Raw genomic sequence first — 27,043 nt, 5'->3', positions numbered from 1 at the left:
AATAAACATCCAACCAGAAGCAACTGAAGAGAGGACAGGGTTTACTTCAGGCTTACAGACTCCAGGCTTAGTTCCATCACTCTAGTGTGCATCCACAGCAGAGAAAGAAAAGCCAACACCACCTGACAGGGACATCTAGAGCTCAACCCTGCTTTCTCCATATACCTAGTATGTCTAGACTTAATATGTGACCAGAATAACATACCTATTCCCTAGCAGGACTCTGCCTGCTGGAAACTTACATAGCAAGCATAATCTTAATCAAAAGTTCCCAAGGCTGTGGGAGATAAACATTTACATTCAAAGGACAACAAGTAAGGAGTAAAATTGGTTGACATAGTTGTACACTCTTCAAGTTGGCCACAAAATTTACATAATCTTCACATGTTAGACAGGTAATAGAGAACAGGGGTCTAGAAGTGCACATTTGAGGATAAGTGAACAGGGCAACAGAAAATTATAGTAACACTCAAAAGATTATGAAATTGAGTAGGAAATGTATAGCAAGGTGCATTCATAAGCACAGCATACATAATACTCATTTAAGACCAACTAACCTCTGCAGTTGTGTGTTCACATAGATACCCAATTTAAACACTGTTAGTCATTTCTGTCTTACAAAAGTATAGAAAGTTATTATTGACTACAGCATTTCTCTATAGAAAGAAAATGCCTGTGCTCCTGACACACTGCACCCACGCTGTGCCAGTAGAAAGCACACTCACCCTGCTGAACCAAAGAATAAGTGAGTGGCAGGTTCATTCACCCTTCTGTCAAGCTTGAAATTAAAATCAGTCAACATTATGAAAATGTTTTGTTCCCATATCCTCATGCATATGGATAGGATCTCTTAAAATCTAAAAGAATAAAAATTGAATTAGATATTTCCTAGGATAAAACCTAGGTTGTCCTAAATCAAGCCCTAGTTGGAAATGAGCTGCACACAGCTTCAGTGACCAATCATTTGATATTGCCACATTATGTCATCTACAAAGTTCACCCAAGAGAACCATGCAATACTGTTACTAAGAAACTGCAAACATATCTCATAATATTGTAAGTAAGTTTATGACTTTGTGTTTGGCCACATTTGTAGCTATCTTCAGGTACAAGTGGCCCAAGTATATGTCCGGTACAGCTTGGGTAGCATGTGATGCTTTGTAGTGTGTGTGTGTGTGTGTGTGTGTGTGTGTGTGTGTGTGTGTCTTACCTTCTGATTTAATTTAGAAAATGTTGAGAACAGCAACTGGGTCATACTTGCCTTGTGCATATATCAGAATGCCTCACAGAACATTTTGAACTTGTCAGATGAGGAAAATATATCCATGGACTGAAACAACATGAGTGAAGGGAGAAAGGATGAATGCATGCCTGGGAACAACGTGGGAAGGACAATGCAGAAGAGTTCTAGCAGACTCAGACTATCTGAATTAGCATCTGTGTGGATTTGTGTGTTGGGAGGGGGTTATTTTTCATCCTTAAATCAGTAACAATAATATTATCAACTTCGAAGACAGATCAGAAGATGAAGAAAAATTTAGAGTACAGGCCCTGATCAACAATAAAAACTTAATGCAGAGTTGGTAGTGTTGCTTTCAGCATGTGTGAATTTTGAAAACTAAAGATATTACATCCTTATCTTGTACATCAATACAGTCTCAGCATTCTCTTCAGGTCTACTCATATGATCCTATTGGAATTATACAAGATAGACTGGACAGAAACTATCATGTGAAAATTCTGATAAAAACTTCAGCTTTCTGTGTCTAAAATTGATGTAAAACAACAACAACAACAACAAAATCCCAGTATGTCCAGATTCCATGGAGCACAGAAGGAACTAGAGCATATTTTAATGGGACATATGGCAGCAATCCAACAGATAAAATACCCTCGCCTCTCAAGTCCAGAATTTCTCAATGCTCAAAGTAACACTGCAGAGAGAGACTAGGAAGACCCCAAACAGATTTCAGTCATTACAGTGGTATTTATAGAACATAGGTCTGTATCTCTGTCCATGGTTCTGAGATCTTTAATTGCTTAATTCTTTGACTTTCTCACAAAAAAACCTCGTTGGTCTCAGAAGAGGTCCCTTGGCCAGATGGTGCACTTGCATATTAAGCCAGCACAGCTCAAAGCCACACTAATAACACATCCCATGGACCATCACTTGGACCAAGTTCATCTGTGTAGCCACCCACTCCAAATCTCAAATAACATGAGGTTCTCACAATATACAAAACACCCTCCATTTTCAGAGGTAGAGCTTTTCAGTAGGAAGAAAATACAGAGATTTGATGCAGTTTTGAGCTCCTTGATGCAAAAACAATCCTTTTTATCTTTGTTTCCCAAATGACTATAATATTTCCTGACAAGAAATTTTAAACCCAAAATGTTCCCTAATGGAGAAAAATGTGTTTTTCTTTAACACTACAAAGAAAGGCAGGGAAATAAGTGGTTTGTATAAAAGAAGAAAACTGAATGTGAAAATCTAGAGAAGATGCCCCTAACCAGGGCCAACCAGGTGCAAGCCAGTGAGAATTTAGCTCAACGTGGCTTACCATGAAACAAAAGATCACGAGAGTGCCAGCAGCAGTTTCAGGGAACTCACTGAAAGCAGCGAAGTGAAAAGGACAGCCCAGGCTGCAAAAGTGGTGTATAGGCTTTTCGCAGCCCCACCCCAGTGTCTGGAAAGGCAGCACCTATCAGTGCCTGTGTTCTGTTTCTCTCATGCCCCAGACAACAAGCAGCGGTCAGGGTCTTCGTGCTCCACACTCTCGTTTCCTGAGCAGCTTGTTGATCCAGTAAGAACACAGCTGTCATTACAGCCACTCCAGAGGCTGTAATAATTACCCAAGTTGTGACCAACTTGTGACGAGGAAATGAAAGAATCAGGGCTGTAGCTTCCATTCTCTCTCTTTTAAAAAAAAATTAAAAAAATATTTTATTTGAGAGAGAGAGAGAAAGAGAGGCAGATGGAGAGAATAGGCATGAGAGTTAGCCACTGTAAATGAACTTGATGCATGTGCCACCATGTGCACCTGGCTTACATGGGTTCCGAGGAATTGAACTTGGGTCCTTGGGTTTCACAGGTGAGGACCTTTACTGCTAAGCCATCTCTCTAGTCCTTCTATTTTCTGTCTGTCAGCCCAAGGCGCTCCCAGACATCCCAGGCTGGGCTCTCCACCCTGCTGGTCTCTGGTGAGGATGACCTTCTTGGGTAGAAAGTCTCAGCAGTTTTGGCAAACCGAGTCATCCAGTGAGAGTCATTGTGGGTCTCCTAAGGCCACTTTCCATGAAATAGTTCAGGCGAATATCAGCCTCTTCAGTACAACTCGTCGTGGTTCCCTCCACATCTGTAAGACCCTCCTACAGAATGCCTCAGAGTACTGCAGTGGAAGGTTGTTGTCACATTCACTACCACACTCCTGTTCTATATATTTCACATTTTAAATGCGGACAATCTCTTATTTTTATTGATGCTCTTAATTTTACATATCTTTTCCTAGAAAAGCAGTATGATAAGTCAATAGCTACTAGACAAAAGGTTTACTAATTTAATAATCCATGAAGTTATCAGATGTTACTTTTAAAATTATTTTGCCACTGAGTTCTTTCTTCGGTAGTTTTAAAGAAACACTTTCTCTAACAACTTAAAATTTCTCTTTCTTTTCTGCTGAAAAAATTCAGCATAATTATTTCTGGTTGCTTTTTTCTGCAAATAACTCCAAACAGATGTTTTCATAAGTCTGTCAAAGTTGTTAATAACATATTTCCCATACTAAAGAAAGATAAAATGGTTGTTAGTTAGGCAGCCACACAAGGGAATTCTTTAATGCATGGTTAAGAACCATTTTGTTTGGTTGCGTAGACAACATAAGCCTAGAGACCCACAGAGCCAGTCGGAAAAAGAACACCAGAGTTGTTTCCACAGTAATGTGGCCCTGAACTCCAGTACTGACCATAGTTTTCCGTCAATACTCAATGCCAATTTGTATTAATTGAATGAGAATTTTAACAAAAATCTTCAAACTTATTCTTCATTTTTTTAAAAGGAGACTTAAACACTGGGTTCTTTGAGATTTGTGCTTGGAATTATTTCCTATATCTCATGACTGATTTTCATTATAATCAAGGATATTATGCCAAAGAGAGATATTGAAAGGTCCCTCTCTGGTTGCCAATGGCAGAGTAATACACTCACAGAGAAAGAGAGAAAGGTCCATTAGCCCCACGCTAATTAGCCAGTGCAGGTCCGAGCCTTGTCACCCCCTGTCCCTCCTACCACAGGCCGGGGACCTAGCTGCTGCTAATTAAGACCTATAGCAGAGGGAGTCAGCAAGGTAGGGAAGAGCCCAAACATCACTTTTATCAGCAACAGTAATGGTTTATGTGTGAGAAGAAATTAGTGTCATTTGAGCAAGTGATGTTGGGGATTTCATGGGTCCTTGTCCACCTTTTCCTAAAGGATACCTATTGCCACACCTGTGCCCCAGAACCACATTAACATGAGGCTTTAAAAAGAGAACTCTACAAGAAGTGCCCAATGCCATTTATTTAAGTGCCATTTCATTGTAACTATGATAAATGTTATAAATAAAAGTACATATGAAAATCTTGTAAACAAACTGATTTTCAAGCCACCCTATGTTTTATACTGTGACTGAGGTCAAAGCCAACCAATGCACCTTTGTCACGCCCACGTTTGACAGAAGCTGATGAACCCTGCAGTCAGTTGCAGTGGATATCAGTAATCCCAGCACTACAAAGGCTGAGGCAGGAGGACTGCAAGTTCAAGGCCAGCAATAGGGCCAATTTAAAAAAAAAATAAGCAAAAGAAGATGCCAAAGACAAAATTACCTTTGCATCCTATTACAATTTGGTCCTACAGTGTTCTGCAGAGTCCTGAGAGGTAAAGTCTTGGTTGCTAGCCTGAGTCCTATTGGGATGCGGTCGAGCCTTCAAATGTGGGGTAAGGGCTGCAGAGATGGCTTAGCAGTTACGGTGCTTGCCTGTGAAGCCCAAGAACCCAAGTTGGATTCCCCATTAGCTAAGTCAGCCAGACTCATATGTGTCTGGAGTTTGTTTGCAGTAGTTAGAGGCCCTAGAATGCCATTCTCTATCTTTCTCATAAATAAGTACATATATAAAAATATTTAAAATTTTAAAAATTGGGGCTGGAGAAATGGCTCGATGGGTCTCACTCTACACCAGGTTGACCTGGAATTCTCTATGTAGTCTCAGGCTGGCCTGTAACTCAGCAGTACTCCTACCTCTTCTGCCTCCCAAATGCTCAGATTAAAGGTATGAGCCACCATGCCTGGTGAGTCAGGCTCTTTAATATTGAGCCAGAAAACAGTACAGATAGACATCCGTGCTTATTGTTTAAAGAACTGACAGAGACAGACAGCTGCATGCTTACTGTAAACTCCTCAAGCTTTTGCCTTAGGCTCACATTTCAGATGTGAGCACCATGTACCTGCACAGTGTCAGCTCCTCCTTCATAACCTGGCTCTTATATTTGGTGTGCAGCAGTCCTTTTCCTCTAGGTAAATAAAACATGGAACCACTCTGCTCCTTCTCACACCTGTGCTCAAGAGACCTGCCTGAGCTACTTCCAGGCTATCTCTGGTGGAAGGGCACTTACTGTCCATGTAATTCAGGACACACTCCTAAAGTGACATCTGACCAGGATGACTGGTATTTAGTCCCTGACATTTCTATGACTGGATATAAATTCTCTCCTGTAATAATTTATCCAGGAAAAAAAAAATCAATGTGTAAAAGCAAGTCAGGAGGCTGCTGGGAAGCCATGGCTGTCACGTGTTAAGGCCTCGTGGCCCATAGGGCCACTGGTCAGCTTTAGTAAGTGTGGAAGATGGACTATGCTAGGTGCACACACTCAGCTTTGAAGTTCTACTCACCAAAGAATGGACTCCACTGCCATAGAAAAGAACATTATTCCAAATGTAGCTAAGTGAATTTATCCAAGATAAAGTTCCCAAATGACTGTTGTCTGACTCTTGTGTCTTGCTTTCCACTGTTGTAAATACACTTAGGACATGTGGACAAGTGACAATCCCAGCAGTGCACTTAGTTGTCCTTTGTTAAACATCACCTGAAGATATTGACAGAACTAAATTATTGGGAGGAGGTAGCAGGTTTTCAAAGTGTGGGGCCAGAATTCTGTCTCTCTCTTCCATTCTCTCTCTTCCTTCCCTCCCCCCCCCCCCGAAGCTAATTAAACTCCCATGTAACATGTCAGGCTCCTGATTGACAGATATAGTACCCCAAATCAACAGAGGTATGTTCCACGACCCCCAGTGGATGCCTAAACCATGGAAAAGAATGAAGAGTGTATGTAACCTGGATGGCTTCTCAATGGCTGACGGGTGGGTGCATATACACCATGAGTACACTGTGCAGGGAATAACTGACATCACAGGCAGGATGGAGTGGGGTGTACTGTATCTCATCAGGCTACTCACATTTACAGATTAGCTCTGGTTCTTCACACTTAACTTTTGGCAGGCCAAAAATTATATCAGTGATTGTTAATACTGTGAAAAAAAAGAGACCAAGATGAGGGGAGTGCAGTGACAGTTACCTGCCCCAGCAGTATCTCAGATGACCTGTATCCCATCTGGGAGTGAGTAAAGGAAGACACATGGGGGTTTGGTCACAAAAAGAGGACCTAGTCTTAGCCTGTCACACAAAGGCATGGTAGGGAGATGTACAATGAGTTACATAGTATTTCCTTCAGGGTTACGTCCTCTTAGAGCTCAGAATGTGAGCACACATGGGAACGGAGCTTCTGTAGATTATGATTAAAGGTCTTGAAATGAATCCTTATGGATCAAGACGCTCACCCAATCCTTCCACCAACAGTGTGACAAGTACCATGCTCAGTGTTTAAGAGTCACGTACAGCAAGAACACTAAGTCAGCCAGCAGTGCACATAGAGTTTATAAACCAACCACAGCCTGCAGACCACAACTGGCCTAGACATGACAGAAGTGCAGCTAGAGAAGTCTTCCTTTGGAATTGCTTTCTGCATGGGTGGATGCTGGTGGTGGGCTTCTGAACTGCGTCCCTGGAGCACCTAATGTGTAGTACAGCTGGGAACCTGTGGTGTGAGCGGAGCAGGCTGGCACTCACCAGCTGGCCTCTCGCCCTCATGTGTTCAGCCACATCAAAGCCTCCACTCTGGACACAGAGGCACTGGGCAGTCATGACCTGCGCATCACTGTTGGGGGGTAGCTCACTAGTTGTGCCAGAGAACCCTGAAACGGGGGGAAGAGGTGAGCAGATAACCGGGCCCTCGCAAATCCTCTGTTCTCAAAACCACAGCCCAAGAACTGCCTGTGATCAGACTAATTAGTACAGAAGGCTGTGATGGATACATTTTCTCATGAGTGAGCAGGAAGCATTACATCTGCCATGTAAACTTTTCTAATAGATTATAACAACTATAAAAGAAAACATTTTGCTATGAACACGGAAAGCAAACAGACAAGCAGTTGCTTGTGTCAGGAATTTATGTAAGACCAATATCAAACATGGCATCAATTATATCTTTATAGGGCAGATATCTAAATTAGCATACAAATAGCAATGCTTCTGTGTGCCCAGAGGCATGCTGTATGTAGGAGCTTTGCCTGTGTAGAGCAGTTTTGTTAAATGCTCAAGATGCTGGGAGGCACGAAAGCAAAGCCAGTGTAGAAAGAAAGCTTTAAGTTGAATGGAGAGTTGAAAAGCTACACTGTTTCAAATTTTTTTCCCTGGCTTTTTTGGCAAACCAAAAAGAATCCAAAGGAAGAGACTCATTTGGCAAGTACAATTCATCTTTTAGTCCATTGATTTTATTTATTATGAGATTTCATAGTAAAGGCAAAACCCTGGGGCAAATAACCTGTTGGAAGGACTTGTAGGACAGCATAGGGAGGAAAAGTACTTTGAAACCTGGGCTGAAAATCCATTCCAAATATGTTGAAATAGTATATGTGGGAAGAAAAATGTCATACTAGTAAACATGCAAATAATGAAGACAGATCACCCTGTCCTGCCATGTACATTGTATGTAAAACATATCATTTTTGCTATGGGACATCTATCTCCACACATTATATGTACACATCTATGCATTTGCTCTCCACTTGGAACATAGTATGGGACATTTATTGTATTTTAAATAGTTGATAAAAACTCAAATTCAAACACTACCAAATACTCCTATTACTAGAAAAAATATATAGTTTGTATGTGATTAAATAGTACATCATAATTCTATAACCACGTGGTGGTATGAAAGGTTAATATTCATCCAAGTGTTTTGGAGCATCAACCCTTGGATAGAGATTGGGTTGTGCCATTCAGTAGGGACTAAATGTGAGCGGAAGTCACTAAAATCATCACTATCCATCACTTCCTCCAACAAAGGTAGAGTCAGGCTTACTTTGTCCTCAACTGATCCTGAAGTTCGAGTGGAAACATAAACATGCACAATTGTTTAGAAAAGCTCTGGAAAGGCTAGGATGGTGGCCTATAAGGGGCTGGGGAGAGCTCTGCAGGACAGTGGGCATAGCCTCTGCACTGAACCCTGGGCCCCCACACGAACCCATGCAGCAAAACACCAAGGCAGAAATGTACCCAAACGTTTGCTAAACATGAATTGCTTCTATAGCATGTAGAGGCACACTTCAATCTGTTCCTACATTTAGTGGGAGCCTTTAACACTGACTCCAAATCACAATCCAACACATATGGTCAGCCTCACATCTCCATGTACATACAGCCATACATCTGGGTGTTCAACAAACCACTACTGAAAATGTTAAACAGGAAACTTCATCTGCACTGACCAGGCACAGGCATTTTGGGCATGATTCCCTATAGTATAACATCTATTTACATGACATTTACACTGTATTGTGGTTTGAATAGAAAATGTCCCCCTTGGGACACTTGGTGACCCAACTGTTGGCTCAGCTTGGTAAGGTAGTAGAAACTTTGTTGCTGACTTCAAGGTTTTATAGCCAGGCTCCTGTGTCAGCTTCCTGTTGTTCTCCTGTCTTCCCACTACAGTGTGACCAGCTCTGCTTCATGCTGCTGATGCCATGTCTTCTTTGCCATGAAAACTCCTCTTAATACTGTAAGCCAAAACAAGCCCTTTCCTTCCTTCCATGAGTTGCCTCTGGTCAGGAATGCATCTGTTCAAGTAACTAGTACAGGCTGCATGGAGTGTGGGATCTTATGGTGACTTAGGAGGCTGTGTGCAGGCTCTGTGCAGTACCGTGTCATGTTACACAAGGAATTGAGCATCTGCTGATTGGATATGCACAGCAGCCCTGGAACCAGCCCTTCGCGGAAACAGAAGGGAGACTGAGAAATGCTGCTGTGTCCACTTTTCATTAAGCTTTCTAAGAAGACAAATTATCAGCATATCAAATGGCAAACTGCCTGGAGAAGACAGAAATGATCAAACAGATCTGCAGTGAGTTGATTCCATGGCCTCCAAGTAAAAATTTTGGAATTTATCCTGGTTATCATACTCCCTTAGAGTGACGAAACAACAAACGCAAAAGGGTTTTCAGAGCTGGGGAGTCATCTCTGAATAGTGTTGGCTCCAGACTTGAGGACCTCAGTCCAGATTCCCATTTATCCATGTAATTTCCACATGTGCGTGGTGACCAACCTATGATCCCAGCAATCAATAGGTGAAGATGGGGCAATTTAGAGAAATTTTGTTTAGCTAGCTATGTCAGCCAAATGGGAGAGCTCTGAGTTCAAATGGGACCCAGCCTCAGTAAATGAGGTGGGGAGTAAGGGAAGAAGACAGCTGATGTCAACTTCAGGCCTCCACATGTGTATACATGTGAGCATGTATCTGCACACATGTGCACTCACATGCATGTACACAGAGCACAAATACACACACACACACACAATGGTTTTATAATGTTATATTTTTTGTTGTTTTTTTTTAAGGTAGGGTCTTGCTCTAGCTCAGGCTGACCTGGAATTCACTATGCAGTCTCAAGCTGGCCTCCAACTCCCAGTGATCCTCCTCCCTCTGCTACCCCAGTGTTGGGATTACAAACATGCACTACAATACATGGCAAACACACACACACACACACACACACACACACACACACACACACACACACACAGAGAGAGAGAGAGAGAGAGAGAGGGAGAATATGAGTGTGCAAGGGCCTCTAGCCACTGCAAAAAACTCCAAACACACGTACCACTTTGTGCATATGGCTTTATGTGGGTACTGGGGAATGAAACTTGGGTCATTAAGCTTTGCAGGCAAGTGCCTTAAACACTAAGCCATCTCTCCATCCCCGTTATATCTTTTATATTAGTAAAACATCTGAAAATTTGAAAATGCCCAACCACAAAGGTACATGAAGAGTGAGAGCAGAGAATAAAAACCTTCATGAGCTAATATGGAGTGCTGATTTTCTCAAACGAAAGAATGGAACATGAAGCAGAAGATAGTATATTATATGTTATCTTCAATGTGAGGAGCAAAGTAAATTCTGACTATGCATATGCACCTGTTTATCTTTGTAAAAAGCAACATAGGAAATATAAAATAAAATTAAAAAAATAAAAGCTTAGCCATTTGAAAGTATAGAGGATGAGATGAAGAGGTAGGTGCTTCCCTAAACATGCATACATATATGCAAATATCTATATAAATGGGTGTACAGTTTGAATTATGAATCATGAAATGTTAAATGTAATCAAAAAATAAAATTAGGGTAGGAAAGATGTCTTAGCAGTTAAGGAACTTGCCTGCAAAGCGAAAAGATCCAGGTACATACATGTGGAGTTTGTAATAGATGGAGGCCCATTTTCTCTCTGTTTGTTGTGCCCATTTTTTTTCTCTCTCTCTGTCTCAAATAAATAAATAATAAATAAAATAGAAGGTAAAATAAACTGTAACAGTTACTATTACCAGAAATAAGTGACTGTAACAACATAAATTCATAACATAACTATACTTAAATGAGATTATTTTTAACAAGTATTCTGGAGGAGTGAGATAACTGAAAAGAAATTTGTCCTTTTTTTTAAAGTTTGTTGATCCTCCTAATAAATGTGCAAAAACTCTGAAACCTTTTATATATGTTAAGATAGAAGAATGATCAGACATTCTGGTAGTTTTGAAAAACAGGTTTCTCATGGCATAAGGAATAGGAAGAGTGGGAAGCAACTTCACGGTGTTGTCTTTGAAACTGAAGAAATGCAATGTACTTAGGAGTTTTTCAACGACAACCCCTTTCTTTAGGAAAAACTTGAAACACATCCAACAGTAACAGGAGAATGTTGCTCATGCACTTACCCGTCACACTTCCCACATTATCAGCTTGAGCCTGGGCCTCAGTTATTTACATCACTGCCCACATCCACTTCCAGTTCCCACTTTATTTTGAAGCATTTATAGATATTGTGATATTTAACAAATGTACAGTATGTATTTCCAGAAACATGGATCTTTAAGACATAACAAGAATACCTTAATAGCATTAAGTGTTATATGTTTTTAATGTCATCAAAGGTCACTGATCAAAAATGCAATTTTTTAAGACATGATTCAGCTACCATGAAATGTTCCATTTAAAAGTAGACAGTTTATCAGCTTTAAGAATATTCCCAAAGTTGTGTAGCCATCATCATTAATTACAGAACATTTTCTCTAATGTCACTTTTAATTTACAAGTTCCCTCTCCATCTCTTTTTTTTGTCCTTTTAATTAATTTTTGAAAAAAAAATGAACTAATTCTCTTGCAAGTTTGGATAATATGAATATTGCTGATTGCACTTGAATGATACTTTTAACAAGTTTCTTCATTCTTCTCATTTCATAACCATCTTACTTGGATGTAGAGGCTGGGTGAGATTTAGGTCAACTTGTTTGGAAGTTTGTTGGGCCAAGCTCCTAGGGCCTCCTGGGGACCTACTTCTCAGTCAAGCAGGGAACACTGTGCTCACTCTGGCTGCGTCTGGATAGCTCATTACCGGGGGTCTGGAGTTGTTGGACCTCCGTGTAAGATGCTCTAATTCACTGACTGCAATATAGTGATTTTTACAACTTAGCACTCATTCTCCAATACTTTATGGAATATTTCTTTAACAATGAATTTTCTTTCAGCTCTATTCTTGTAATAAATTAACTTTTGCATAGGAACACAGAATTACTCTATTCTTTTCTTTATTTATAATTGTATAAAATGAAATTGACTGGGAGCACATCCAACATAACACGAGAATGATGCATTACTATAAAATAAAATTTTATTTTGCAGTGTCCTGTGACAAAAGTATGTGGTGTCTTCAGCAACAGGTCTTACCACCTACTTGTGATCACCAACCAAGAGCCCTGACAACAGCCTGCAGTATTCTGGGAACACCGCCCTCCCTGACAAACAACTCACTGGCAGGTATTCCACCCCCAGCAATGATGTTTTTGTTTGACAACCTATGGTTTCTAAGCAAACATTATCTATCTCCAAACTCTCTCCTTTTTACATAGGTGTTTTCTAGATGACAAAGAAGTAGGTTTCTGTAGGGTTTATTCATCACATATTTAATTCTGATTCACTCTCCTTCCATGTCCTCATTTCCTCCCTTTAGCACACGCCCCACGCCCAGCACTCTGCCCTCTACTTCCTCATCTCCTACCAGCCCACAAGCCCTCCCTCTCCTGCCTCCCTCATGGCTCCTTTCCAGCTTCCTGGTCTCCACAACTCACTCTTATTCTAACTCACATACAAACCTAAACATTTAAAGCTACAATCTGCATATAAGAAAGACATGTAATTGACTTTTTGAGCCTGGATAACCTCACTTAGTATGATCTTTACCAGACCCATGCATATTCCTGAAAGTTTCATAATTTCATTTTTTTTACAGATGTGTAAAACTATATTGTGTATTTGCCACATCTTCATCATCCATCATCAGTTAATGGGCATGTAGCCTGGTTCCATTTCCTAGATATTGTTAATAAAGTAGCAATAAACATGGATGAGTAGGTGTGTCTACAGTCAAGTGTAGGGTCCTTGGGGTACATACCGCAGAGTGATATATTTAAGTCATAGGGAGATCTATTTATAGATATCACAGGAGCCCCCACACTGATTTCCATAATGGTTGTACCTGTACCCATTTACATTCCCAGAAACAATGACTAAGGGTTTCCCTTTCCCCAAACTCACCAGCATTTGTTGTCAGTTTATTTCTTGATGGCAGCAATTCTGCCAAAGATGGAATCTCAAAATAACTTTAGTTTGTATCATCCTGATTGCTAAGGTTTCTGGACATTTAAAAAATATTTACTGGCAATTTATATTTCTTTCTTTATTTTTGAGAACTTTATATTCAGTTATATTTGAATAGGTTGTTTATTGTTTAGTTTTTTGAGTTCTTTGTATATCCTAGTTATAAATTATATAATCCTCTGTCAGATTATAGCTGGCCAAGATTTTCTCCCATTCTATAGGTTGCCTCTTTGCCATATCCACAGTGTGTTTTGCTGTAGAAAAGCTTTTTAATTTCATGAGGCCCCATTGGTTGATTAGTGGTCTTACTTGGGTTCTATTCAAAAAGTCCCTGCCTATGCTTATATGTTGAAGTGTTTTCCGTACTTCTTCCTGTAGAAAATTCAAATTTTGGGGTCTGATGGTAAGGTCTTTGATCTACTTGGAGTAAATCCATATGCATGGAAAGAGATAAGGATCTAGTTTCATTCTTCTACATGAAGATATCCAATATTCCCAGTACCATTTATTAAAGAGGTTGTCTTTTCTCCAGGAAATATTTCTGTCAAAAATCAGATGGCTGTAGTTGCCCGAGTTTATATTTTCTTTCTTTCTTTCTTTCTTTCTTTCTTTCTTTCTTTCTTTCTTTCTTTCTTTCTTTCTTTCTTTCTCCTCTTCTTCCTCCTCTTCCTTCTCCTCCTCCTTCTTCCTTTGAACTACATGTGGGTTTTTGTACCAGTACCAAGCTGTTTTTGTTTGGCTCTGTTAAATACCTTAAAATCAGTCTAGTCTTATGTTTGTGTTCAGCATTGCTTTGGATATCTGAGAGTTTTTGTGCTTCCAAATAAATTTAAGAGCTGTAAAGATGTCTCAGTGGTTAAAGGTACTTGCTTCCAAATGAATTTTTGATTTTTTTTTCTATTTTACTGAGGAATACCATTGTAATTTTGATAGAGATTGCATTAAATATATAGGTTTCTTTTGGCAAAATAGTCATTTTCAAAATATTGATTCTTCGAATCCAAATTTCTTCCCTGTTGACTAACTGTCATAATGCTGGAAAGGGCTATGAAGCCTGCTAGAGAAGTAAAGTAATCAATGGATTTAATTACCAGTGCACCAAGCAAGCTACACGGCAGATCAGCCAGGGAAAATGTGCCACCAGATATAAGGGTGGTATATGTGGTATGGAGAAAACTCAACTTCCCCTTACTGGATTTGAGGCCTGCTCCACCAAAGGGAATTCATGCTTATAACTGAAAACTTACTCAAAAGCCTAGTCTAAAGAAGTCATAAACCCTGAGGGAAGTTTCTACTATTGTTTGGTTTAATGGATATATTATGCCCATCAAATTACCTTCTGAATTTTTATGTTTATGTCTATATGATAATGATTTTCTCACTTTTGGTTATAGAAGTTTCTCTTGTCAAATGGCAGTGACTGTTGTGGAGGCTCAAGGCTCATCAAAGTGCTTAGAAGAGGTGACAGTGGAGTGCTTAGCACTAAGTGAGACATCTCTATCACACTCTCCAAGATGATGGGACCATTTCTGAAGCAGTGGCAGAAAGAATATAATACCCAAAATAAGGGGAGGAATGCTTTGAAAAGTTGCCTTCTAGACACGACGTGGCCATTTCACGCATGATCTCATAGCAACTGATGCCACTTACACAAGACCTGTATAATATGAGGACAAAGGAATTATGACATCACAACAGAAAATATACTTGTTGCAAAGAAGAGGTTCAGTGGAGGGAAGTACAGGAAGGGGACAAAGAGAGTGGTGGCAGGACATTTATGATCATGGTCCACTGTGCACATGCATGGAGTTTGTCAATAAGTGTTTATAAATGAGCCAGTTGTGGTGGCACACATCGTTAATCCCAACAATCAGGAGGCAGAGGTAGGAGGATCACTATTGGTTTAATGCCAGCCTGAGATTACATAGTGAATCTAAGATCAGCCTGGGCTAGAGACAAACCGTGCCTCAAAAAAATTTTAAGGTGATTTTAACAGCATAGTTAAGAAATCATAGATCAAAAAGACAATTATTTCAATTCTTTGCAGATACTATTTTATTGGCATGCATCTACAGCTCACTGGACCATTGTAGAAAGTGCTCCTGACTGTTAACAGAAAGGCATCAGCCTTTGGCAGCATCTCTGCTACCTTTCATGATAAAAGGTCAGTGTTAGGTGCTGCTACTTTACCAAATAAAAGTGCTATTTAAAGCGTACCACCTAATTGGTAGGAACACTTATTATTCCTATACTCATCAAGGTGGGTCAGGTTTTTCAATGGCTAGCAGTAGGGTTTGTATGTTTGCTTGATGTTTTTAAAAGATAATCATGAGGGCTGGAAAAAATTGCTTAGCAGTTACAGTGCTGTGTGAAGCCTAAGGACTCATGTACGACTCCCTAGATCCCATGTAAGCCAGATGCACAAGGTGATGCATATACAAGGTCACACATACACACAAGGTGGCATATGTGTCTGGAGTTCAATTACAGTGGCTAGAGGCTCTGACATACCAAATCTTTCCTCTGTCTGTCTTGCTGTCTGTTCATAAAAAAGGCAAGTCTTTTGGGCTTGCCTCCAAAAAAAAGGAGATAATCATGAGTTCAGTCTGATACTTCCAGTTCAAATTCAGCAGTAGAAAGAAGGGTTATATAATCTCTTCTATTGGCAAATTCTTTTTTCCTCTTGTTGAGAATTTAAAAATAAAATCACTAAAATGTCATATAGTGAGTCAGTGTCTTAACCTGCAGTATTTTTACAACAGCTTTAGAATAATGGCATCCAACTGATTTCTAAAAATAGTATAAGCTTTTCTCATTCTAAAGTTTTTGTATTTTGTCAAAGCAAAAATTATTGTTTGAAAACCTCTTCCAATAGTATAGATATGATTATAACTGGAGATATTTCATTTGTTTCACTTTATTTGTATGTCATAGGACAAGCGTTTTAAAGCATTTAGTTCTGGTTTGTAATTGTGTAAAATATTTACAAGTTTTACATCATATTTGAAAACCATGAAATTTTCAAAGAAGTCTCACTTCTGTATAGTGTATTTATTCTTCATCCCTAAAGCAATGTTGGTTGCTGTTGTTTCATATGTATTGGTTTGATTCAGGTCTCTCCCATAAATTTAGGTGTTCTGAATACTTGGTTCCCAGCTAATGGAGATTTGGGAATTACCTCCTGGAGGCAGTGTATTTTTGGGAGCAGGCTTGTGGGTATTATAGTCAGTTTCCCCTTGCCAGTGTTTGTCACACTCTGCTGTTCCTGTTGTCCACCTGACATTGGCCAGGAAGTGATGTCCATCCTCTGCACATACCATCATTTTCCTGCCACCATGGAGCTTCCCCCAGAGCCTGTAACCTAAAATAAATCCATTTTTTAAACAAAATAAACATGAAGAACCCTCAGCATCCTGAGGATGATCGGAGCTGAGAATGACACCGATGTTCACATGGGGCAGAGTAGTCCCCTGAGCTCACATCACCACATCCAGACTTTACCTATATGCTCTGAACTTTAACTTCACAACAAATCCTTGAAACAAGCATGATGAATTACAGAGCTGATGCTCAGATTCATGACCCAAAGAGACACACGTTTCAGAACAGGCCTGTCTTGTTCTAAAATCCTCTTTAATGTTCCTTTAGTAAGAATAAGTTAAGGATGAATGAAAATGTAGACATAATTAACATATCTAATTTTTTCACTTTATAATCAAAGCTGCTATAAAAGTAGAATTGAGATCCACTTAAAATGAATTTTCCAATTTTTACACATTGACTCAGAAAGCTATTCTGTTTAATGACATATATTTTTATATATTTTTTAATTTTTTTGTTTATTTTTATTTATTTATTTGAGAGCAACAGCAAAAGAGGCAGATAGAGAGAGAGTGAGGAAGAGAGAGAGAGAATGGGCGTGCCATGGCTTCCAGCCACTGCCAACAAACTCCAGACGCATGCACCCCCTTGTACATCTGGCTAATATGGGTCCTGGGGAATCGAGCCTCGAACCAGGGTCCTTAGGCTTTGCAGGCAAGCCTTTAATAGCTGAGCCATCTCTCCAGCCTAAATGGCATAGATTTTTGATACTCTGAGAAATGAGGGATGGTGCATAGTAGAAAGTACAGCCGGGATGATTGGGTCGGGGGATGAAGAAGGTGAATTGTCTAATGCTGTAAAACTTGGACCAGGTCAAACAAAGTCACTGTCTTGTTTGCTTGAGTTCAGGCTGCGAGACCCCTAAAGCCTTCACTGAATACTTATGAACCACAAGGACCAGTTGGTTTCACCACTGCCCACTGGAATGCTAATGACTTAAATGCTTTGTAGAAATTCAAATAAATGTAACACAAAGTACCATATTCCTCCTTCTTAATATAATTTAAATTATTTGATTTGAAACATTGAACTTTTTACCTAGTGCAAGGTTTATTTTTCAAACAATGCCTTTATGTCTTAGCATGTTAGACTAAGTGACAATATTCATGGCTTATGCTTTCTTACCAAAGGTTTAATGCCTCATATACATTTTTGTTCAGTTACTAATATTATGACAAAATTAATGTCATAAATTATCAAACTAGGGAAAGTTTCATATTTTAAAAAATGAAAAGTTAATTCCTAAAATAAAACTATTTAAAAACCTTAATGTCATTTTTTGTATTCTTCCTCATCTGTTTTCAACTCTGTTTTAGTAATCTAGGAGAAGCAAAGACAGCATATGAACTTTGTGACATGAAAATAACAGCTGTAAGTTTTCTTGCCAAAAATAGTAACAACATTTTAGTATAACCACAGAAAGAACTAGTGCAACTTTGAAAATGGATATAAAACCAGTTTGCAAGTTCAGTGTGTTCACACTCAAAGCTCACATTCTTTCTTAATCTCATTACTATAATTAGTCTTGTTTATATTTATATTTGCCCGGCTATGTTTATATTTCCCAATTCTGACAGAATTATATAATCTAAATTTGGAGACGTCTGGATGACTTTCAGCACTGACAAAAGAGAAGGTAGTCCATGGATGAGTTCCTACACCCAGCAGAGGGCCAGCAAAACAGCCAAGCCCCTGATGAGATGCGGCAAATAGAACGTGAGAGTCAGAAGAAAGCAACAGGAGGGGCCATCATCATGCACAGCGTTAGAGACCAAGACAAGAACGTCACCCTGACCTCTATGACGCTGCAGGGCCTTATAAGATGTACATCAATGGGGGTTCCTTATGTGTCCCTTCCTTACATAGTTTCTCAACATCATTTCCTACCCTGCCTCGCCGCAGTCTGTACCAGGTCACCCACAAGAAGCCCCTTACCAGCTCTGCCAGGCTGGTTACAAACAGGACATGGTACACAAAAGGAGGGGCTGGAGAATATCCATGAGTGACAAGGCTGTCCTGGAATATAAGGGGAGAGTTGGAAGGATGTACCTAAGTGCCAAGACTGTCTAACTCTACTTCCTATTGCTTGCACCACCCCACTGCTAATTACTAGATACAATTCCTCCAACCCTGGGGAGGGCACTAGAAAATGACCCTGACACATACATTTCTATATGCTTAATCTCTGTTTGAAAGACAGATGAGGAAGGCTTGTTGAGTCAAAGATAAAAGCAACTGTTGAAAGTTAGCCTGATGGAGGAATTCCCGGTAAAAAGATGAAAGCCTTTGCTTTAAGAGAGCTCCTTTTCTACCTTAAAGCCGCTTGCCTTTCATGTTTCCCTGAGGTCACTCCATGACAGGACAACAATCTCCAAAGATAGAGTTCCCCACTAGATAATAGGAAAAGACTTGGCATAGAGATTTGGTGAGGAAATAAAAACCCAAGGATAAAAAAGGGTTTCATATGTTGGGCAAGTTAGACGACTCATTTTGTAATAAGTGAGCAGCTACTTTCGTATAAAATTTATTTTATCTTCTTATCTATCAGCTGAGCCATCTTTCAAAGACATTCAGCTGCTCTACAGAGATGCTAAACAATGATAGGATAGAATATTTTTAAATTTGAACCCATATATTTTCTTTCTTCCTTATCGCTTTCATGTCCTGGAGCTCTCCACCTTAAAAGCTAGGCCCTTAGGCAGAGGCTCATTGCCTCAGGGAAGGCAGAGCCTAAAAAAATCCCAGGAAAGCGAAGGGTCAAATGATTGGTCTTTGGATCTCAGAGAAGACAAGGAAGAAAGAGAAAATGCTGGAGAATCCCCATCAGCACTAATCACAGCTGAGGAAACTTCCTCCAGGCACTCTAGGGTGGGAAGGACAGAGGACAGCAGAGAAGCCCCTGGGAAGAAGAAGGGGACAGAGGATGGCAGAGAAGCCCCTGGGAAGAAGAAGGGGTAGTCAGCTTTGCAAAGATGGATATGGGAGATGTGGGGTGCAAGTCTAGCCCTTGATGTAATGTCCTTAAGTTAGGAAACATACATACATACATACATACATACATACATACATACATACATACATACATATACATACATATATATACACAGATCATGCATATATATCTGTATGTATATGTAGTTTTTTTTCCATAATTTTCTCTCCTTGGGCCTCTGCAGCCACATCTCAGGATGATGAGCTATCCATCCTCTCTGAACATTGACCTTCTCTTTTCCCTTCTGTCAGGGTCGTTCTTGTGCCTTGCTCGGTACACACGTGCTACAGACCTGTCTGCATAGATACCCTACATGACTGCACCTATCATTGCTGTTCGGTGTCAGGAATCAGACATTCCAGAGGTGGTCCCCTCCTGGAATTTCCAGAAAGCATCAGGGCATGAAGTGCTACATGTTCTTTTAACCAAACTGACCTGGGTGCTCTCTCATCCTCCTCCTCTCCGTGCCTACCAAAGGAGCCACGTGATCCATGGGAAGGGACAAGGCATCAGTTCTGCTTTTCACATTATACAATGGACTAACCAAAACAGAAATTTATAAAAGGAAGAAAATTCATGTTATTCTTTTTCCTAAGTAGAAAACTCAGTGAAGAATTCAAAGAAACTATAAATAAGTACACTGCAGTTACTAGGGAAGCATCATGTCCCATCCCTCCTTCCCAAGTCTGTTTTGTATGTTGTTTGAAAAAGATCAAATGTGAAAAATAAAGCCTATCCCTTAACTTGTGCAAAGACTTCTCCAACCTTGCTTTCAACAGGAATGATGAGTGAAGGAGGCTCAAGGACTGTTGACCAGTGAACTAGGAAAGGGCCAGTTGAAATTAATCCTTACGAATTCTTGTAAATTCCATAGCCTTAGCTTAGTTCAATCACTGCTTGGCTCTGCTAATTATCTGGAATCTGAGTATTTCTTCCAGCATCTTAGATCCCTAAAGCACTTGTCGGGCCTATACTAACCAGTATCTGCTGGAGGTCCTGTGTAATGGCCCAGACCTTGGTGACTGTGGCAACAGCATTAACTTGGCAGCATCCTGACATATCGCATGGGCTTTTTTACTGTCCCTGATCCACTTTTCCTATCCTAGTGTTCCCTTTGCCCATATCCCTCACTAAAAAAAATCCGCTGAACATTACAGATATCAAGAGCCAGATTCTGACAAGCATGTTCAGGTCAATGAGGATGATAAGCAGTATTTAAAATCTGGAGTGCTCCAGAGAAGGCTAAAACTATTGGACTTATTCATTTTCATTTTCCTTCCCCTTCCCAGCCGTCCATGTCCTGGGCACTGGGAGGCACTGGGATCCCTATCCTCTGGTCTTCTGTTGGGCTTAAACATGAGGTATCAGCCAATCACTAGGGATGCAGGTATGCAGACACACACAGGTTACATGCTCAGGAACGCCTCCACACTGCTTTTGATTTGGGGGTTCTGGTCTGGCTGCGGCCTCTTCCTTGTCTCCCATTTCAAGGAAGCCACAAAGTGCTGTGTGTGGTCGAGAACTCAGACTCAACCCAGATGGGAGGACAGACATGCATGATAATAAACTGGTAAAGCTGAGAATCTGAAAAACTGAGTGTACCTTTATTCTTTGAATGTGTATGTTATCACTAAATGGAAGGTGAGATGGTGTTGCAGTTATGTTCGCATTGTGGGCAGAAATCATCTGAATAAGAGCAGCTTTGGGAGAAAAAAAAAAAAGATATATTTTGGTTTACAGACTGGAGGGAAAGCTCCATGATGTTAGGGAAAATAATGGCAAGAGAAGAGGGTGGACATCACCCCTTAGTCAACTTAAAGCAGACAACAGGAACAGGAGAGTGTACCAAACACTGGCAAGGTGAAACTGGCTATAATACCGATAAGCCTGACATACCCTCCAAGAGGCACTTGTTCCCAAATCTCTATTAGCTGGGAATTGAGCATTCAGAACACCTAAGTTTATGGGGTTCACATGAAGCAAACCACCACATTCTGCCCCTGGCCCCCATAAACTGATAAGCATACATGATGTAAAATGAAGGCATTCATTCAGCTTTAAAAGTCCCCATAGTTTTTTTTATCACTTCCAATGATGTCCAAACATCCCCATAATCCAAGGTCTTTTAACTGAGCCATAATACCAAAATACATAAATAAATAAAATCCCCAAAAGCCCCATAATAGCACAGAATAAACATTCATACTGCAAAAGATGGCATTGGGCATAGCAAAGAAATATTCAACAAATACAAGATTTAAACATGGTACACGTCATACTCTGTAACTCCAAGTCCAACGACTCTAGTCAGTAACAAGGCTCCAAGTTCAATAATTCTAATCAGCAACAAGTCTCTGGAATTCCAATTCTGCACCTCCAGCTAGGCTACTCACAGTCCTGGAAAACTTCATTGGGGCCATCACCTTTCCTTGGAAGCCATCTCACAGTCCCAGCATCTCCCCCGGGTCTCCACTGCAAGCCATGGTTCATCCTCACTGCTCTATCGGGTCTCCATGCAGGCATCCAGCAAACCTGCTACACACTGCCCATGGCCATTTCCAAAACCCAAGACCATGTTGCGAATTCAATGACCTTCTCTTTCCTGAATTTATTATACTCCACAATACCAGGCAGAGTGCCAATTTGTTAATCCAGGGGGGAATAAAGCAGACTTTGAAGAACAGGACACTCTTTGAGCACTTACTCTCCTTCAAAAGAGTCTACATTCTTCCTGTTGCTCCAGTGCAGGTCAGCTGGCCAATCTCTAAGTTGTAAACTCTCACATAATTTCATCTGAACATGCAGAAGCTTCAGCCCAAAGATTTCATTCTGTGCCATATCCCTCTGCACACACCAGTACATTTCTATGCATTTCAACCCTGCACAACTTCTCAGGACATGGACCTAACAGCAAGCCTTTCACACAAACTACTTATAGCGCAGGTCAGGCAAATCTCTTTCTAACCCTTACAAGCCAAACTTCAGAGTCCATTGTTCTTACTGCATTCAGGTCTTTCAATTCTCACCATAACAGTCCATCAAGGTGTACTTATAGCACCTGTAAGGCATCTCTTAGGCCAAGATTTCAAATTCATCCACATTCATCTTGAAAATCAGCTCCCAAAAGCCAAAGCCACACAGTCAAGTGTCTAGCACCAATTCCACTCCTTGGTACAAACACTACTGTTGCAGTCAGGTTTGTATTGTGGCAAAAATCACCTGAACAAGAGGAACTTTTGGGGAAAAAAAGATCTATTTTGGCTTATAGACTTGAGGGAAACTCCATGATGGCAGAGGAAAATGATGGTATGAGCAGAGGATGGACATCATTCCCTAGCCAACATGAGGTGAACAATAACAACAAGAGATTGTGCCAAACACTGGCAAGGGAAAATTGGCTATAATACCCATAAGCCTGCCTCCAACAATACACTGCCTCTAGGAGGCTTTAATTCCCAAATCTTCATCAGCTGTGAACCTAGTGTTCAGAACACCAAAGTTTATGGGGGACACCTGAATCAAATCACCACAGATGGATATACCAGAAAATTATTCTTTTCTCCCTTGTGATGAGTGCCTTTTTAAATAAAAATACATCCTCTGTATTTTTTCATATTTACCAAAAGTGTTCAGTGGTTTGCATTAATATTAAAGTCCCTAGAATATATAGGTTTGTTTCCACTCAATTTGATATAAAGTTAACTATTCTTATTGTGAAGTTAGCTATATGCACACATATCACATATAAAAGCAATATAAACCTACCAGCTGAGCCATGCACATGTTTGTATTTACTTCTTCCTGTGTACTTCCATGAATAGATCTAGGTTCACACCACCATAGTGAATTCTAGGCTACACATCAGGGATTCCTGCCACCTGCTGCACATGCTGTTTGAACACACAGGTTTTGAGAAGTCATAACAAATAAAATAAATAACTGGACTTCTGAGTTGTTTGTTATAAAGTTAAGTACAGTCAGAACAAACCCCAGTATATATTCTATTATTGGTAGGAAAAAAACACCACAAAATTAGAATAAAATTTGCATTGATGTTTCTGGGCAGATAATTGGAACTTTTCTCTTATCTGTATTCATGGCATTTAGAGAGAAGACTTATGCCATCCTCCCACTTATTTAGAGTAAGTAACATACAGGTTTGCTTTCTATACTCTGCTACCTTTTATTTTTTTTCTTTTTAATAATACAGACATTTTCATAGGAAAATACAGCGAGCCTGTGTATGAGCATTGCGGAGACACAGCGGTGGGCAGTCAGTGATTTACGAGGCTCTGGTCTGGATAATAAAGTGCTGCTATACATACACAATTACTTTCACGAAACTTGGAATGCAAACATGAATAGGAATGCCTACTACAGTAATATGTTTTGTCAGTCTTCCAAAGTATTGTTTCTCAGCACAGTGGTTTTCCTCCTTCAAGAAAAGGAAGAAAAGAAAAGAAGAAAATATCTCCCATTCTATCAGTCCCTATCCACCATTCCAAACATAAGCTGCTTTATTTTTAAAGACTAATAGCCACAAAGATTTGGCAGAAATCCATCCCAATTTCAGGTGCCAGGTCAGTGTTTTTGGAGCCCATCTAGCTCTCCAAGGGCACACATTATTCAGAACGGCCACCAGCCTCCTTCACAGAGGCACAAGGGTTCTGTTTGGTTCTCCACATTGTTCTTTCTAAGGCTAAAACATTTGACTTGTGTAGATCTGTTGTCTGGATAGTCCATTATTTCCCACATGTATCTTCAAAACAGGGGCCCTGTAGCCGGGTGTGGTGGCACACACCTTTAATCCCAGCACTCGGGAGGCAGAGGTAGGAGGATCATCGTGAGTTCAATGCCATCCTGAGACTACATAGTGAATTCCCGGTCAGCCTGGGCCAGAGTGAGACCCTACCTTGGAAAACCAAAAAAAAAAAAAAAAAAATAGAGGGGCCCTGAACAACCCAACCAGCCAGCTGGACACTCATGAAGGAGGCCAAAGTAAAACAGAGATAAAGAAAGACTGTCCTGTGTGGTGCTTTGGGCCTCAATAGCTAGGGTGATACACAGCAAAGCTTGGGTTCCTCAGCTCCACCTCAGACTGTGCTTACACTTACAATAGACAACATTCTAATAGTTCTGCCTGGCCTTCACTCTAAACACTTACATACTGACAAAACCATCCAGGCACATGGGACAACCTGAGCAGCAGCAGGAATGAAAGATGACACATTAAGAATAACAGAAGTTGGGCTGGAGAGATGGTTTAGCAGTTAAGGCATTTGCCTGCAAAGCCAAAGGATCCCAGTTTGATTCCCCAGGACCCACGTAAGCCAGATGCACAAGGGGGTGGGTGCATGCATCTGGAGGTCGTTTGCAGTGGCTGGAGGCCTCGGGCATGTCTGTTCTCTCCCTTTCTCTCTCTCTCTGTGCTTCTTTCTCCTTATCAAATAAATAAATAAATAAATAGATAAAAAATATTGAAGAAAAGAATCAGAGAAGTCAGCATTGGAGAGAAGGCTTAGGGTTTACAACCCTTGCCTGTGAAGCCTAAGGACCCACGTTCGATTCCCCAGGACCCACATAAGGCAGATTCACATGATGGTGCATACATCTGGAGTTCATTTGCAGTGGCTGGAGGCCTTGGTGCAACCATTTTCTCTTCTCTTTCTAATGAATAAATAAAAATTAAATTCAAAAAGAAAAAGAATCAGAGCAATCAGCTATGATATGAGCAGGTGTCCTGTTCTGGAGAGACAACTCAGGGTGACAAGTTCATCCAGTGCCTTATAGCTTAGATGAAACCTGTAGTTATAGTCATAGTTCTGGAATATATATGTGTGTACGTATGTGTGTATATATGCATTTATGTTTATAATCTCTACAATAACCAGAGAGATTCTGTGGTGGTTTGGATGTGAATGTATATCCCCCATAGCCTCAGGATTAAGCTTGCTGCTCAAGTCTCCAGTATGTACAGCATGCTGGGGAAGGGTTCTGTCATGGGGACATAGACTATAGTCCAGCCCTATGAGATGTGTGGAGGGCCACGTGGAGCTTTGGCTGTTTGTGCTGCTGGCATCTCTCTGCAATGGGTCTGTGCAAGTGAGCAGCTTCTTCTGGCATGGTGATGCTGCCCCTGGATTCTGTAAGCCTGAAACAAACCCTTTCTTCCCTTAAGTTGCTTCTAGTTGGGTATTTGTGCCAATAATGAGGAGGCAACTGCACCTGATGCACACCCTCCTCATGCTTATGGCAGCTAGGGCTCTGTGAGCCTAACAGACCCACCAGGCAGAGAGCTTTCCAGAAGAGACAAGCCTGGGACCCCAGACCCTCTACCCTAGTCCCCTCATGGTGACACCTCCTAACCATGCAGATTCAGCACTCTTCAGCCTGGGATGCCATTCACTCCCTCTGCCTCCTCCTATCTTCTGAACATATGTCTCCTAGGAACTACATTCAGGCATGTGATATTCCACTAGGACTACCGTAGAAGGATACCTAGGTACTCTGGGTACAACAACCGCATATTTCTCACAGCCCTGGATACTGGGACTCCAAGATCAAAGTGTCTGAAAGCTTGTCTCTCCTTGGTGTTTGAATGGTGGCTTTCTCATTGTGTCTCCCCAGCCTTTTCTCTGCATTCTCCTCTCTGGGGGTCTCATTCTCTTGAAAGGATCTCAACCCTAGTATATTAGGACCTCAGGTAACCATGATCACCTATCTAAATACCATATGACCAAACTCAGTGCCATTAAAATAATTCCTGCAACACATAAATTTTTGAGAGTCCATTCAGCCCCTCACAGGGTTTAAAGCCACTTTCTTAGGAAGGTGTATTTTTTGGCAAGAGCTGCAGCCCCTTCCCTGGTGATGTCTTCCCTCCCTCCTGTAGCTGAGCTCAGGCTGTAGTCATTCATTCTTTTCCAGATGCCTCATAAACACTCTCATTCTGATGAGAAATGTGATGCAGTTTCTCACAGTGCAACCTCCTGGTCCCAATGTTTGTTTATCCTCATGTCTTGGGTTTAATCAATAGCTTGATTTGGTTTGAACCAGCTTACTGCTGGCCCTTTTCTTCATCCCTTCCACCAGTCAGGAGGCCTGTCCATGTATTTGACTTGTCATAATGATACAGTACCTAAACCCAGACCTTCTGAACCACACACTGGGTGAATACAGTGATCTTCCACTTTATACCTTTTTTTCTTTTAATTTTTGTTGTTGTTTTTTTTGACATAGGGTTTTACTCTAGCTCAGGCTGACCTGAAATTCACTCTGTAGTCTCAGGGTGGCCTCGAACTTACAGCAATACTCCTACCTCTGCCTCCTGAGTTCTAGGAATAAAGGCCACCATGCCCAGCTTCCCACTTTG

General features: G+C 40.7%; 1 protein-coding gene across 4 annotated transcripts in view; it reads right to left on the bottom strand.

Moving 5' to 3' along the window:
* Prkn (parkin RBR E3 ubiquitin protein ligase) overlaps positions 1 to 27,043 on the bottom strand; it is a 1,150,905-nt gene that overhangs the window by 802,296 nt on the left and 321,566 nt on the right. The window lies entirely within an intron of this gene.

The sequence above is a fragment of the Jaculus jaculus genome, chromosome 9 (assembly GCF_020740685.1).
Source record: "Jaculus jaculus isolate mJacJac1 chromosome 9, mJacJac1.mat.Y.cur, whole genome shotgun sequence".
Classification (NCBI taxonomy): Eukaryota; Metazoa; Chordata; class Mammalia; order Rodentia; family Dipodidae; genus Jaculus; species Jaculus jaculus.
The sequence above is the reverse complement of the archived record's forward strand: the minus strand, read 5'-3'. Positions and strand labels throughout refer to the sequence as shown.